This window comes from Callospermophilus lateralis, chromosome 8 (genome assembly GCF_048772815.1).
Source record: "Callospermophilus lateralis isolate mCalLat2 chromosome 8, mCalLat2.hap1, whole genome shotgun sequence".
Classification (NCBI taxonomy): Eukaryota; Metazoa; Chordata; class Mammalia; order Rodentia; family Sciuridae; genus Callospermophilus; species Callospermophilus lateralis.
In genome coordinates, this window is record NC_135312.1 from 24,904,058 (window position 1) to 24,917,374 (window position 13,317).

Sequence of the window (13,317 nt, forward strand, 5' to 3'; positions counted from 1 at the left end):
ACAGGCTTTGAGTGACTTTCAAAGTTTTTTAAGGATGATGCTAATATTCCATCATTAGCTTTCACTACTCTTTGCTGAGCTGAATAACTATTTCACTTTCTTGTTGAGTCCAGTTGATCTTCTGATGGTATTGTCCATCTGCATCTGAGGCTTTCAGTTTCAAAAAAGTACTTCATGATATAAAAACAGTAACCTTCAGAGAGCCATTTGTTTTCCTGTTTGTAGATGCAAAGTACATTTATGAATCATGAGTTTATATTTCTTTGAGGTTCTATTTGAGAATAACAAAACCTCAAAATAGTAGAAGGCATTTTGTGGAAAGGTAACAATCAGTAATTTTTCAGGATGTACTCAATTATTTTCTGATTGCTTTCAATTTCCTAGTTATGTATCTTTAATTATTTGAGATGTGTATAATTATGTCCTATATTTGTCATCAAAGGAGAATGAATATATTATACAATATGCACTGTCTCAATGTAGACAATGTGAAAATAGATTTTAAATCATGATAACATGAGTTCACTAGCACATCTGTTGTTAGGCTTTATCATAACACAAAATTCAGCTATGTGTATTTTATTAACTATGCTTCTTTCTAAAGTGTGAGAGTCCAGAGAATTGGCTTTATCCTTCTTCAGGACTCCACTTAACTTATCACCCAATCAGGGCTCACCATATTGCAGTCATATGTATTTGTTAAATTAGTGATTAAATATATAAGTTAAAAGACAAATGAGTAGTATATTTCCTCCCTGTGCAGAAATAGTGATGATTGTGATTGATAAATGGGTACATTAAAAAAGAGAAAGAGAGAAAGATGGTATAAGAGACAGAAGAGAAAATAAAGAATTAATCCTGGGGTTTGATCTTGAACAAAATAGATGCTGAATCTATTTATTGGGAGAAAATGAGGATGAGAATTTAATATTGAATCATCGCAGGCATAAGAATGCAAGGGTTTGGAATTGTTTTGGACATATTGTATATAAGATGACTATTAAGTGTTTACAAACAAAGGCTAATAGAAATACAAAACACAAAAACATAAGTGATGAGTATCCTACCTTTGGAATAAGAATTAGAGATATTATAAATAAGAAATCTTTATATAGCCTTCAAAATCTTGATTGTTGCCTTGCTGATACATATACAATAATCGCATTAAATAACTTGTTCTTAATGAAGTGTTAATGAATTCCAGTAATTTAAGTTTTCAAATTAAATAATGGGTTAAAATTACTAAATGTTAGCATTAGTGTTAGATGATACTGGAATACAATATATTAGAAATAGCCAGAAAAAGATTAACCACAGGAGTCATTTATATTTTTAAAACTCTCTATTTCCCCTATGTCAAAATAAATAAATAAGTTACTTGTCATTCTATATCTGGAAATCTCTACAGTGGTGAGTTACTAAGTACTTTGCTATTCTTAACATATTCTAGGTTTTTGCTATTAAGAGGCAAAGAAGGAAAGATAGAGGGTACTTAACTGTTGGAATTTGCCAGAAAAAAATCAAGAATTGCTGTTTAGCCAGGCATGGTTGCACATGCTTGTAATCCCAAGACTCTGGAGGCTGAGACAAGAGGATTGAGTGTTCAAAGCCAATCTCAGTAACTTAGCAAGGCCCTAAGCAACTCAGTGAGACCATCTCTAAATAAATTATAAAATAAGGCTGGGGATGCGGCTCAGTGTTTGAGTGTCCCTGAGTTCAATCTCCAGTACTCCCACTCCCAAAAGAATTGCTGTTTATAAATACATAAATAGGTTTTTTTAGGTATACCTGATGGAAACTCTTAATGCTGTTCTGTTTTTCTAATGAATATCTTCTCTTGCAATTTACTTCCTTTCACCTAATCTCTCTTACCAAAGAAAAAGGTAGGAAAATGTGCAGCTCTTCACTTTTAAGATTACATTATCTCACCAGGTAGGGGCTCTAACTATGACTCTTTCTGCCATTAATGTGGCTTGCATGATACCGTAGCACATTTTAAGTTCTTACATTCCTGGACATGTGCAACTCTTTACCATACATTGCAGAATCTCCTTTCTTATTCCCCAGATACACTTAAAATTTATTTTTAAAAATTTTTTTCTCAATCTCTCAGGTACAAACAGGTAACCTCTCACTCATTTATATATTTTTCCAACCCACTCAACCAATATTTATTGAGTTTCTAACTTGTACCAGCCACTGAGTTAAATGGGATAGATACACCAAATAGCCAAAGGCAGTATCCCCACATAGTTTGTGTTCTAGTAGAAGGAACACACATTAAAAAACAATTATGAATTATAATTACTGATATGTATATATAAATATTTTAAGGTAATCAAAAGATCAGTTCTATACTGATCTTTTTAAGTATAATGTTTAAAGATATATTTATTCCTCTTTAACAGTTTGCATTGAAGCATTTTGGATGTGTGCTTTCTTCATTTTTTTTTTTCTGTTGGTCTAACTGTCTCCTTCCAATTTCTCTCCCCCTCTGCTTCAATAAGTGCCAAGTATCATAAATATACAGTGTAATTATATTAGTAACAGACGGCCTGTTAATAGATAAGTAAAACAGTTTTTGATCAGTGCTGGAAATTATTTATTTCAAATTATGAATATTTTCATTTGAGATGCTTAGAGCTCAAGCATATGTTTACTGACATACTCACAGATCTGTGGACTGTGAAAATAATCCACAGCTACCATATGTTAAAAGGAATATTTTAGCTGATATATAAAATCCAATTTTCTCGGTCTCCTTTAGTCTTGTTTCCTAAACAATCTCATAAAATTTTCATATTGTTCCATGAGGTTTTTTATTAGTATTTTAAATCATTTTATTTTAATGGTTATTATTTATTTTAATAATTACTTTTTGTAGATACTTTATTAACTTTTTGGAGATATGTCCTAGAGTTTAATAAAGGGAGCATTTTATTTTTTACTATAAAATAAATCAAATACAGTAACAAGAAAAGAATAGCATCCTTAATTTTAAATTTCTTCTAGATCAAAATCTAGTTGTAAGATTAAAGTTTTGGACCAAAACATAAAAGTTATCAATTTTGATATCCATTTATCAAATTTTAATGGTGAGAATAATTCATTATTTATAAAAAATTTAAATGTGATCAAAGAAAACTAAAAATATAAAGTGTAGCCATAACATTCTATAATAGCTTGCATATCCAAGAGGTTCAACAAATTCTTGGTAAATTAAGGAATTACCTGGACTATGTGAAGATGGGTAGACTATCACCACTTACAAAGGCTTCTGGAAGAACTGGGCTTGGCAGACATTCTTTTTTTTTTTTTTAATTTTTATTGTTGGTTTTTCAAAACATTACATAGTTCTTGACATATCATATTTCACACTTTGATTCAAGTGGGTTATGAACTCCCATTTTTACCCTGTATACAGATTGCAGAATCACATCGGTTACACATCCACTGATTTACATATTGCCATCCTAGTGTCTGTTGTATTCTGCTGCCTTAGTGCTTCATAGTTTGAGGTAGGGAAAGGTAGTATGATTTGGTACCCCCCAAACACTCATAGATTGAAAACATGGTCCTTAATTCAGCTAGATTCAAAGTTGGGGATTGCAAGTAATGACTGGATTATAAAGATTCTGACCCCCATTAGTGGATTCATCCATTTAACTATTTTCAAATTAGTTATTAATCTGTCAAATGGATTAAATCCACCCATAGGTGAATAGACTACTGGGCACTGGGACCTAGTTAGAGGAAGTAAGTTTGTCAATAAGTGTGTGCCCCAGGAGGTTCATCTTCTCCATGTTTCCTTCCTTTCTCTGTTTCTCACACTCTGCTTCCCAGATATCACAAGATAAGCAGTTTTGCTCTACTATGCGTTTCTGCTATGACGTTTCTGCACTGGAGACAACTCCTCATGTACTGAACCTCTGAAATGATGAGATAGAGTGAATCTTTTCCTCCACTAAATTATTCCTGTCAGATATTTTGGTCCAAACCATGAACAGTTGGTTAATACTAACAACTAAATTATCAAAATATATTTTTTTGCTTATTAAATCTTTATTTCTAAAATCTCGATTACTTGAATAGATCAATGACACTACTTTAAGAAAAAAAATAGATATGGGCAGCTTTTATACTACGGTGTACACTCAGTGATGGACTTACAGTTCGAGGGCAATCCTTGACTGAGCTATAATGAATACCAATCAAGACCTTGAGGACTGGGGATATAGCTCAGTGGTAGAGCATACACGAGGCCCTGGATTCAATCCACAGTACTAGAAAAATGAAATTAAAAAAATCCTTGAGATATCATTTTTGATCTTTTGTTGGTATATTTAAGAAATATTTTGTCATATATTTTTAAAGATTACATAAGTAATAGAATCTAGTTCTTCTCTTGTTTCAGGTAAAATTTGAAAGGGTGTAGGTTGTTTGATGGAAAAATAAGAATATGATTGAGTGATGGTCAGTTGCATTTGTTTTTCTTGAGTTATTCTGTCAGCTATATGCCATTCTTTTTCAGCAGGAAGCTTTGACATTAAATTGTGGTTATCTTACTGAGTATCTGATGTTCTGTTGAACCAGGATGGATGTTACAAATTTAATTTAATTTAATTACCTTTGCCTTTCCAGGATTCTTATTTGGCATTCACATTACATTAAAAAACATATGATAATATTTTCAAGATGAAATTTATGTACTCCAACTGTTTATTTGTGTGATAAGAAGAGTTATAGTTTTATTAATGATTATCAATGCTTATAACAACATCTTTTAGAAGTTTTGGTTCTGAGTAAAATTTTTAAGGGTATTCTTTATAGAACATACTATGATGTACTCAGAAAATATTAATGGGGGACATGTGGTATACTCTGTAGATTGCCCTTAGAAGTGACATTTTTTCCAAATTCACTAGGTTGGTACAGATTTAATCAGATCCATATCATGGTCTGAGGGGTTTTGTGGCCCTATAAATAAAGAATTCATCAGATCACTATCAAAATCTGGTAATTCCATCAATTTTCTTTTGTTCCTTTCACAGATGTTATAAGCCCAACCAACCTTCACCGGTAATATCTAAATGTCTGCTTCGAAGAAAACCCACTTCACTCAATGCAAATATTTCACACACACACACACACACACACACACACACATACAAGCACACACATATGTATATATACATATGTGTTTTATTTCAGAATCTTTTTTTGGAGGGGGAAGGTTACCAAGGATGGAACTCAGAGTGACTCCACCACCGAGCCATGTCCCCAGCCCTATGTTGTATTTTATTTAGAGACAAGGTCTCACTGAGTTTCTTAGCGCTTGGCTGTTACTGAAGCTGGCTTTGCACTTGCAATTCTCCTGTCTCAGCCTCCAAGAGCTGCTGGGATTACAGGCACGTGGCACCACACCAGGCCTGGCTATTTTAGAATCTTTATTAGTATTTAGACACTAATTTAAGAGCTGTTCAATTTTACTTAAATTCAGTGCCTGTTTTATTAGCATAGTCATTTATTCAGCAAACTAGTATTAGTCACTAATATCCAGAAACTGTATCAAATACACCCTTTAAGTGTAGGAGTATGTTTGTGTGGGAAGTGCGTTTATAAATTTATAATAAAAAAGTGCCAATTTCTATAAAATAGGCAAGGAAAAAATATTGGTCAATAGGCAAGAAGGTTTAACTCTATATAAGTCAGTATCATGTGATAACAGCATATTGAGTAAAGGGTTAGAGAGTTATACACTGAGGTTCGAGTTATGGTTTCTTCGATTAACAATCTTGTGATAGGCAGAGAGGATCTTCAACTCCATAACATTGCTATTAAATTGTATGAGTGATGGACACATTTATAAAACCAATGAAACTATCAAAAATAAAAAGGACAAAAACAAATGAACAAACAAACAAAACAAAACAAACAAACAAAAACATGGCCACACACTTAAAACTTCTATATACCTGTTAGTACATCTGCAAAATACAAAATTCAAGAATATATAAAGCATTTTAAAGGTTCTACATTTAAAATAACAGATAATGATTTTTCACTTTCATTGTCCTTTAAACTTTTCAATTTTTATACAATAGAGATTGTAGAATAAGAAGAGACTGAGAAAGGAATAGAAGAAACCCCTGAAATAATACTGACTGAAAATTTCACTTTACCCTCATGGACCTTATGGACTAGTAGCTGTAAAGATCACAAACAATCAAGAATATATATATATATATATATATATATATATATATATATATTAAACATTAACATTTTTTTCAAAGTTCCTTTGGTTTTAGCATTTTTCCATGAATTTGGCAAAACTTCTAATTATATTTTAAGGCCTAGTATAAAAAATTATTCACTGTATTCCCTGTAAGTGAAGTGTTCACTGTATTCTATGGGCCTCACCTTAAACACCAGTGCCCTAGTCCAAAGCCACCATTATTCCTATTCCTGGAAAGCTAGAAAAACTGAGCCATTATTTTTTTTTTCTTTTCACTGTACTCTTTTTTATAATCTATTCTTTGCTGAGGATTCATAGAAATAATTTTAAATACATATGTTGAATATTTTCATTTTTTTAAATCCTTTTGGTGGTCTTCCATTTCTCCTGTGATAGAAATCTAAAGATTTATTCACTGTATCTCATAAGAAAGAACCATATAGCAATTTATCTGCAAGATTTATTGCAATGTAATAATTTAAAACACTATATAAGAGCTTTTGATTTGATAGGCCTTTAATAGCTAATTAAGAGTTATTACAGATATTCTGTTTATATTCCTCAGTTTTAACATTGGTACTTCACAAATTTATCCCTCTAATACTCAGAGTACAAAATATTTATTTATATTTTAATATAATGGACTCCATGTTGAATTTCAAATAAGCTTAACCTTTATAACTAAAGTATACAGTATGATTATTATTAAAACAATTATAATAATCTCTTTTACCCCATAACACTGGGTAATTATGACATGTTGTTTTTGACATTGACATGCATTATTGGTCATAGTTGCAGATTGAATGCTATTTCCCCAAAAGCAAAATACAAACTACTAATATGCAGAGAGCTAGTAAGGTTAGCAATGCTGCTCAAAAGAAAGGTGTGCAAAGACTTCATGGAAGAAAAATAATGCTCTCATCTAAAAATGAATGTGATAATGGCTGTAAATCAAAGATACACTTAAACATAAAGAATTAAGGTCAAAAGATTACTGTCTATTTGATAGGATTCCTAAGAATCCCATCAATTTCAGACTAAAAAATCAAGTGAAGTAAATCATGGAACAGAAGAGTTTAGGCATGTCTTCAAGATTCTCTTTGAAATGTGCACTAGTGCAGTGGATATCAACACATCCAAATTTGGAAAACATGGTATCACATAAAGAAAATAGAAATGAGACTATTGCCCATGTACTTGGCCATTAAAAATTACTTGTAAGAAACCAAAGACCACATCATAAATAAGTGTGCTTTCATAGATCTAACTTAGTAACCATTCTTGTAAGAATAATAGAACCAATAATTTATTTAATTTTAGTGTACATAAATTTTGTTTTACATTTTTAGCTGAAATTTTGCATTGTTTACTTTATGACAATATACTGAGAAGTATTTTACTCCAAAAAATTAGAAGTATTCTTTATAAAAATCTAGACAATAAACAACATTTAAACCTTCACTCTGAAAACATTCTTTATACAACATAAATTTATTGAAAATTCCCTAAATATATTACCAGAATTTAGTAAGTTACATAGATGCTGATGAAATGATCCAGTTTTTGCCAGTCCTATGGATAATTGACATGAGAAATGCACATTTTCTTATGTTGTAATTATCATGATTAGTTAGTTTTATAGTAGTGGAAATTTCTTATGTCATTAATTTAATTGAAGCATGTCTTTGCATTTTTAGGACATAAAAATGTTAATAAAAATGAACTTTACATTAGAAATGTTGTTTCAAGAATTCATATGAGTAGTGATTAATTGTTGAAGGAAGTACCTATTATTCAATAGATATGTGCTTGCTAGATTTCTGAATTAGAGAATAATATAAAATATCTATAAACATATACAAATTCTTTGATACTGATAAATTATTCATACTAATATCTGCAGAATCTTTAATGATGTCCCTTTTGTCATTCCTCATACTTTAAGTTGGTATATTTTTTCCTGGATTAGTCAAACAAGAACATTAACAATTTTATTGATCTTAAATATTAATTTTCTGATTTGAGTAATTTTTCTATAGTCAATACTATATAAAAAGTATAGACTTCTACTTTTTATTGTTTATTTTCTTGTGCTCTTTCTTTCCTATTTCTTAAAATAGAATCTTTGATTATTGATTGAAGGCCTTTCTTCTTTTTCTAACAAAAGAGTAGGAAGAAACAAAGTTCCTTCCAGCACTGGTCAGTTGCAACCCATTTATTTAGGTTGATTTATTTGGGTCTGATATTGATTTTTTTCACTCAGTTTAAAATGCAGTATTTTTCAGTTTGCTTTCTGACACTTTATTTTAACTTTTTAAATACATAAGAGGATATATAGCTTGTCTATTTCTTGTTGAACGAGTTTTGGTAGTTTGTAGCTTTTAGCAAAATAGTCCATATTATTCATGTGCTCAAATGTATTGCCATATATTTGTTAATATTCTTACACAATAAATTACTTTTGAAGGTAGTAATTAAAAAGCAACAGAGATTATCTCACAGAATTTTAAGGATCAGGAATCTGAGAGAAACTTCACTGGTAACTGTGCTTCAGCATCTTTCAAGAGATAAGAATCCAGTTTGGGAAATGGGATACAAATATCTTAAGGCTTAAGGGGAAGAGTCCAGTTTGGGAGCTGGGGCTACCATCATCTTAGGCTTCAAGTTGGCCTGAAAAATCTATTTCAAAACTTACTAAAAGGAAATGTTGAGAGACCTTGATTTCTCTTGGTTGATGTTCATAATCTTCTGTTCCTCACTATGTGGGCATTTTCAAAGGCTACCTCAGAGTCCTCAGGACCTGATTCTTTTGCCTCTTTCAAAAGCTGTGAGACAAAGGAGCGGGAGGGGTGGGAGTGTGGAGAGAGAGGGAGAGAGAATGAGAACTCAAAACACACTGTCTCCAGTGTTTCACACCACAATGTGATATTGTCTCTTCTGCCATATGCTATTGGTCACACAGATGCTTGGGTTATAATATGCATCTTATGATTGTTGCATTTCATACTATTTGTTGTGTTTCATAATATATTTCCATTTCATGAAAATTGTTAAGAATATATTTTTTTGGCATATAAAACTGATTTCAACACTTTAATAATGGTGCATATTTAATGGGGACTAATTCATTGTTGAACCAACAGAAAATATGCTAGTATTACCTATTCTATAAAGAATATTCTTGCTGGATATTGATTTCTACATTGATAGTTGTGTCATTGTTATTGTTTGTTTTCCTTTCAGGATTTTTAAAATGCTAGCTTCTTGTGTTCACTGTTTTGTTGTTGTTGTTTGTTGGTTTGTTTTTTAATGTAAAGATATATTTTAATCAGGAACTATTACCACAGGAAAATAGTGAAATAAGCTGAACTCTGAATACAAGAAGGAAAAGTGGCAATTTATAGCTAAGCAGTGGGAAAAGGTCCTATTGGAGGACTTGGCTGAGGAAACACTGCTTAGAGGGTAGGTGATTCTCAGCTAAACTAACCTCACAGGAATCTTCTAGAGACAGGCTGCTCAGACATTATCTGTTGAAGGTAGGTGAGGAGTTTGGCCAGATAGAAAGGGTTGAGGGTAAGATTTACTTAGCAGGATTCTTGTTAAATACAAAGGTCTAGTTGGGAAGAGGATTCAGAGGAGACTGACCAAAGTTGGTCAAGGAGAGAGTGTGTCATTTGATTCTACTTTTTTGGCGGGGGGCAAAGGGGAGGCGGTACCAGGGATTGAATTCAGGGGCACTCAACCACTGAGCCACATCCCCAACCTTATTTTGTATTTTATTAGAGACAGGGTCTCACTGAGTTGCTTAATGCCTTGCCTCTGCTGAGGCTGGCTTTGAAAACATGATCCTCATGTTTCAGCCTCCTGAGGCACTGGGATTACAGGCATGTGACACTGAATCCTGTTACTTCCAACTTTGGACCACTATGAAAGTGATCATTTGTGCTGTGGTCTCTGAGCACAGGTTTTATTTGAATGAATGCTCTCTACTCTTGTGCATATTCCCAGGAATGGAACTGCTGGGCTGTGTGGTGGCTGGGTAACCTGTGGAGGAACATTGGCCTTTACTTCTGCACACACACGTCAGTCTCCTGGAGTTCTCTTGCAGGTCACAATTGGAGGTTGGAGGTCACAATTCTGCTTTGGAGGTGAGGAATCTGGGGCCCAGACTACTCATAGGATAACAAATAACAACTATCATTTATACTGGGTGCCAGCTATGTAAAAGACATCATGGAAAGTGACTTCCCTGCCATTCTGTGCTCACAGTAGCTGTATGAAACCGGTGTTATTTGTGCTCAACATACAGATTGAAATACTGTATGTTAGCAAGACCCTGCATCCAAAAAAAAAAAAAAAAATGGGGCTGGGGACATAGCTCAGTGGTAGAGCACCTACCCACCAACCTCCTCCCCCAAACACACACAAAATTAAACATTGTGAATAATTCCATAGAGTGGTGTGGCCCAGGTCCAGCTGACTAAATTTTGGGCTTTCACTGGTTCTTATTCTTCTTTTTATATAGAAAATTCATTGATTTGGATGAAATGTGGCTCCTTTCAGGGGAGGAAAAGGTGGTCAAGAACAGGGACTTCAAGGCCTGTGCAGAATGGTTTCTCCATTTCAAAATGGTGATAAAAATACCTAAATCACCATACCAACTCACCTTTGAGGAAAAGGGCACCTTAACCAGAGTAGGCGCATTGTTTAATCTTTTAGTAATATGTACAATTCTTTAAGTAATAAAACAGACTTACAGAATAATTTCACTGAAACAGTGGTTGTTTTATTCATTTTTTTCTTCTTACCCTCTGGGGCTGTATCTGTTTTGTCATCATAGGGACCCTTTCCCACACCATCCTCTTATTCTTAAAACACCTTCTACAAAGGAATCATCAAGAATTCTGTCTCCACACAATCAGTACCAGAACCCTTTTGTGGCTAAAATGAATTCCCGTTTTTGTATTCCCTCAGCACAAGGGCTTGTGAAGAAGGCTTCGATTCCTTGAGTTAAAGGACAGCAGGCACCAATAGAATCTTCTATGACTTTACAACCAACACTTCTGATTCTCTCACCTGCTTTTTGGCTGAACTGCTCTATTGCTAAGTTGTACCTGTGACAGCATCCTCTTATTGGCCACTCCAATCCATCTCTTTCAGGGACCCCTGACCATGTAAATATCTATTTAAAGTTCTTTCATCTATTTCCCATATCATAAGGAAAAACAAAAATTTCATCTAGTTGCTAATATTGAACTTGATTTTTAGCTTTCTCTTCAATGATGATTCAATAGGAGTTTTGTTTCTAAGAATTATTTTCATCTGGATAGAAAACAATATCATCCCAATATTTATGGTTGTTCCTAAAAGTAATCCCAAGGCAGATAAGTTGACATCAAATCCAGCTAATCCAAAGGACACAACTGGAAGAGGAACTCTCTGGTCTGTACTCATGTCACTGTTTACTGGGTTCCATCCAAAGGAGTGATTGCAGAGCTCTATTTACAGTCATGATAAAAATGAGCGCAGCAATGACACAAGTCAGAGGTGCTGAAAGGAGAAACAGTGTGAATGAAGCACGTGCAGAGTATCCGTTTTGGTGCAAAAGAATGCCTTCCACCTTCTAAAGTCATGGATTTCCTTTGTCTGTGCACTTACCATGTGCCATTCTCATGCCTCCAAGCTTTGGGATGTCAGTGCAGATGATGTCATCTCCACTATGAAGAATTCAGTACACGCTGCTCAACCACAGCATTTCCAGGAAGGTCTGGGCTCACCATGAACAGACTTCCTCCTCCTTGGATACCTCTGTCACAAGCAACTCTGCCTCCTCTGACCTGATGCGACAGGCAGCTGTTGAGGCAGCCATTCCTGTTCTGCGCTCGTTGCTGCTGAGGGGCAGCGAGGATTGGAAAGTTGCCCCTCACAGAGGATGGATTCTGGTGGGAACCCCTTTCCGGTGGGGATGGTGGGCCTGATTTTGAGGGGTCATCTTTGAAAGCACTGATCTCTCTGTAATGTAACTATTTTTCTTTTCTTTTTCTGGATATTTCTAAGCTTTACTCCTCTCCTTACCCTGGATTTTAATGTTAACTGTGGCATATGACTTTATTTTGTCTGTGTATCCTACTTGAACTTATCTGCTCTTCGTAAAAAATGCAATATTTATTAATACAGGGAATTTTCACCATATTTGTTTTCAAATGTTATTTTAAGTCATTCTTCATTGATCTTTTTCTTCATTTCATATTACACTATTAAAACTGTCTAATAAATATTCCCTTTCAGATACAGTACTTACATCTTGGAATCACAATTGTTTCTTATTTGCTTATTTATGTATTTCATTTTAATTTTTGAGATTCTTCACCTGTTCATTTTATTCATCTTTTCACAACAGTTAAACTTGTTTAAAATACCTTTTTTGAAGTTTCAAGATCTATGTAATAATTGTACTATCTGTATCGATTCAATTTTATAAATAATATTATGACACATTTTTCTGTATCTTCTTCATATTATGTAATTTTTATTTTATGCTATATAGTTTTAGAACCATTTCATTGGGCCTGTTTAACATATTTACATATATGTAATTTAATTTAACATATATAATACATATAATTTGGTGAATCTGTCAATAAGTGTATAGCAATGAAACCAAAACATTTGCATGATACATGAAATAAATTCATTCTTACATTTAATAATATTGAATTTTGTTTTGGCAGGGGCTTAATTAATGACAGGATCACCTTGAGTATTTCAAGTATGATTGATTATTTGTTACAGATGATGCATGTTGAATTTCTCATTGAGCCTAGAACACGTTATTTACAATATGCTGTACTTCTCACTGTTTATCCTATCTGGTGATCTCACTTGACTAAATTCCTTGGTGAAGTATGTCTACACTAGATGATCCAGAATCCTAACATTTCCAATGATTAGTATCTCCATTTTGTTTTTAGTGTCTCAACAAATACTTTTGGTTTGGCTTTATGAAAATTTACCTTGTGTATACACATGTCAACATGGATCAGGGCTATGTAGAGTTCTGAATACCCGCTTCTGAT

General features: G+C 33.4%; 1 pseudogene; it reads right to left on the bottom strand.

The window, feature by feature from the left end:
* Window positions 1–10,324: 10,324 nt before the first annotated feature.
* On the bottom strand, window positions 10,325–12,110 carry LOC143406435 (palmitoyltransferase ZDHHC6 pseudogene; annotated as a pseudogene).
* Window positions 12,111–13,317: the final 1,207 nt, after the last annotated feature.